Source organism: Paramisgurnus dabryanus, chromosome 1 (assembly GCF_030506205.2).
Source record: "Paramisgurnus dabryanus chromosome 1, PD_genome_1.1, whole genome shotgun sequence".
Taxonomy (NCBI): Eukaryota; Metazoa; Chordata; class Actinopteri; order Cypriniformes; family Cobitidae; genus Paramisgurnus; species Paramisgurnus dabryanus.
Genome location: NC_133337.1, coordinates 11,678,236 through 11,681,431, shown reverse-complemented (window position 1 = coordinate 11,681,431; position 3,196 = coordinate 11,678,236). Strand labels below are relative to the sequence as shown.

Here is a 3,196-nt window from a genome sequence, read left to right as displayed (position 1 = left end):
ATTATTATTTAGAAACTTACTTTAGTCTCGCCATGTTTTCATAAACCAACTCAATCGCGTGTACTTATGCGGCTGCGCACGGCAAAACAGTCACGTGCACGCCTCAATTCATGTCCGCGTCCGCGCACCCATTCATGTCCGTGCGCAGACGCGGACATGAATTGAGGCGTGCACGCGTCAGTGCGACTGTTGCGTCGCTTTTTCAAATGTGAATTGGGTACCCAGCGGGCATTTGATGTCAATTTAACATCAATTTGACATCAAACATCGACGTCAAAATAACGTCACAGAATAGGTCAAAAATGAAAGTCATTTTGACGTCAAAGTGTTGATGTCAATTTGATGTCAAGATTTTGACCCCTGCTGATGTCATTTTGATGTCAATTCTACATCTATTTGACATCAGGATGTTATGATGTTGCTGTCATTTTAATGCTATTTTGATATCCCAGCCGGCATGATTCACCTTTGAAATTTGTCTTTTAATAAAAACACATTCTTTCAAACAGTTTCCAGTTAGTAGTGCAAAAATGGAATATTCCAAATATAGAATGAAATCATAAAATAAGAAAACAAAATCAGGTTTAAAAGTCATTTTATTTATAACTGCAAATATGAATTTTGTTGTTGGTTTAGTTAGGATGACCATACGTGCCATTCTTCCCGGACGCATCCGGTCCAGGATTTCGGTGCGTCTTCCGGAAGTCGTATTTGTTGACCGCATACGCCATTCAGTTAAAAACATAAGATATACAATCGTAGTTTCATTCTTACCTTTAAATGTAACGGTTGCTTTTCTGTAATAATAATAATAATCCTCTGTGACGTATGCGGTCGACAAATACGAGTTCCAAAAGACTGGACAGGACGGGTCCGGGAAGAATGGCACGTATGGTCACCCTAGTTTAGTTGACAGTCTTCTTATGGCCACCACCACCCATCCATTCTGGCTCATGCACTTAAAATATGATGACAGCATCTAAAGAGGAAAAACAAACCGCATGTTATTTCATTGTCAAAAATGCTATGTTTTTTAGGCCATGTATAAAAAAAGTTATTGCACATGAAGGCAAGATGTGTGTTCTTTAATGGTCTGACTAGAAACATAGCATAGCTGATGAAGGAAGAAAGCTGTTGTGTTTACAAATGTGACAATGAGCTTAAATTAAGATCATCTACAGTGCATTCAGAAAGTATTAAGACCCTCTTCACTTTTCAATTTTGTTATGTTCTTTCATGATACTGCAATTGTTTAAATTTTTCCTCATAAAATTTTTTACATTTGCAAACGTTTTTTGAAACGTTTGCAAATGTATATTTTTTTTACATTCTACATATTCAGACCCTTTCAAACAATACCTGGAATTTAGCTCAGGTGTCTCCTATTGGTCTTGATGTTTCTACACCTTAAAGGGTTCTGATGAACACAAAGATATTTTGAGGAATGTCTGTAACCAAACTGACCAGAAGCACCACTGACTTCCATAGCAGGATAAAAGAATACAATGAAAGTGAATGGTGCTTCTGACTGTTTGTTTAAAAACAAATCCAGGTGTTGCAAGGTTTGCTGCATCCTTCCCAAAAAGACCTGAGGCTGTAACTGCTGCTTCAAAAGGTGCGTTAACTAAATACAGAGTAAAGGGTCTGAATACTTGGGTGATATTGACTTTATATCCCCCCCCCCAAATTGAGATGCTAAACAAAGCAAACATTGACTGTTTACCTTACGTGTGGGTCAAACAGCCTTGTGCAGTCACTTACCAATGAAAGCTAAGATGGACTCCAGACCTTCTGGACGGTCTGTGAGAGACTTCAAACTCAAACCAGACCAGCAAGGCATCACGTTGGCAGACACCCCAACCTGATCAAAAAATTTTGATTAGGAGATATTCTTGTCCTATTTTTAATATAGATTTTACAAACTTACCACAGATAATCTGGCAAAGCAAAGACTTATGAAACAGCATCTTCCCAAATCTCCTCTTAAGGCTCATCTTGTCTATCATGGCATTTAATAAAGTTCTGAAAAAAAAACCATATTTCATTTGTACAAAAACATAAAAAAAAGTGTGGCCCAAGCACAACTATTAAAAAAAATTAAGAATGTTTCAATTTTTTGTCATGGGACACTATTATTTCCTTACTTTTTGAGGGGTACAGATTTGGGCATCTGGAAAGACACATGACTTCACCAAGTTGCACGGTGATCTGCCTACAATATAAAACACATAAAAAAATTAAAAACAAGTCATAGCCCCCTTTAAAAAGAAAACATAAATTGTGAAATACTGTACAAAACACTGCATCTTAATTATTAGGATTACTAGAATTTGATCGGAATACAATCCAAAACAAGTAAAAAATATATTGTAAGGTTCCATTAAAACATGGTAGCTTGGTGGTGGATTACAATGGTTGGTGGTAACTTTAATTTTATAACTCATGGGCATAGCCATCATTTTAAAAGTGATGATTAGAGCCATAATACATAAAGATTAGGGCCGTGGTGGTAAAGTGCGGCCTGCGGTTGCGTGCACGTCACAAACTATGAAAAAATATAAAGTACAATCTCCCCCAGCGAGATATCTTCAAGTTTGTGTGAACGCAAACAGCCAGCAGATTCAGAGTTAAAGCGCTATTTGCAACTGATATCAGTGATGACACGGTGGCTTGGGAGCAGAACAGAGGCAAAATATTCTTTCTTGGTCACTCAAGGTTGCGAAAAAGTATCAATCTGCGCTACCCGTACACCATCAGAACATGTTTTTAGTGCTGCTGAAAACATTATAACCCCAATAAGGTTTCTCACTTTTTGTTTCATGGATTGAAGTGCTACAATAAACACACATAGGCGCCAATCCCGTGGGCAGGGCCGCATTAATGCATGGGCTTACCTGGGCTTAAGCCCAGGGCCTCGGGCTGGAAAGGACCCCGAGATACCGGAAAAAAATAAAGACCGCATTTTATAAAAAGTTGATACTCCCTTTAAAATTATGCTTAATCGCTTTGCTTTGAATGTCCGTGCGTGAATGCAGTTCCTGCGCAAGAAAATCTCTCACTTACTGTATGCTACCCTGCAATCATTAGTGAGCTTTTTAAAATTTCTGTCTGAAATATCCATTATTGCATTTCTGATGAACAAAGACAAAACTGAGGACGCGTTTTTATCTTAATATGAAAGACAACGTGTTCATTA

At 37.9% G+C, this 3,196-nt stretch overlaps 1 long non-coding RNA gene across 1 annotated transcript; it reads right to left on the bottom strand.

The window, feature by feature from the left end:
• Nucleotides 1-369: 369 nt before the first annotated feature.
• Nucleotides 370-2,214, bottom strand: LOC135747221 (uncharacterized). Its single transcript, XR_010531804.1, has 4 exons — nucleotides 2,145-2,214; nucleotides 1,928-2,022; nucleotides 1,762-1,861; nucleotides 370-979 (listed from the first exon to the last, which is right to left on the bottom strand). It is a non-coding gene; the product is annotated as an uncharacterized lncRNA (long non-coding RNA).
• Nucleotides 2,215-3,196: the final 982 nt, after the last annotated feature.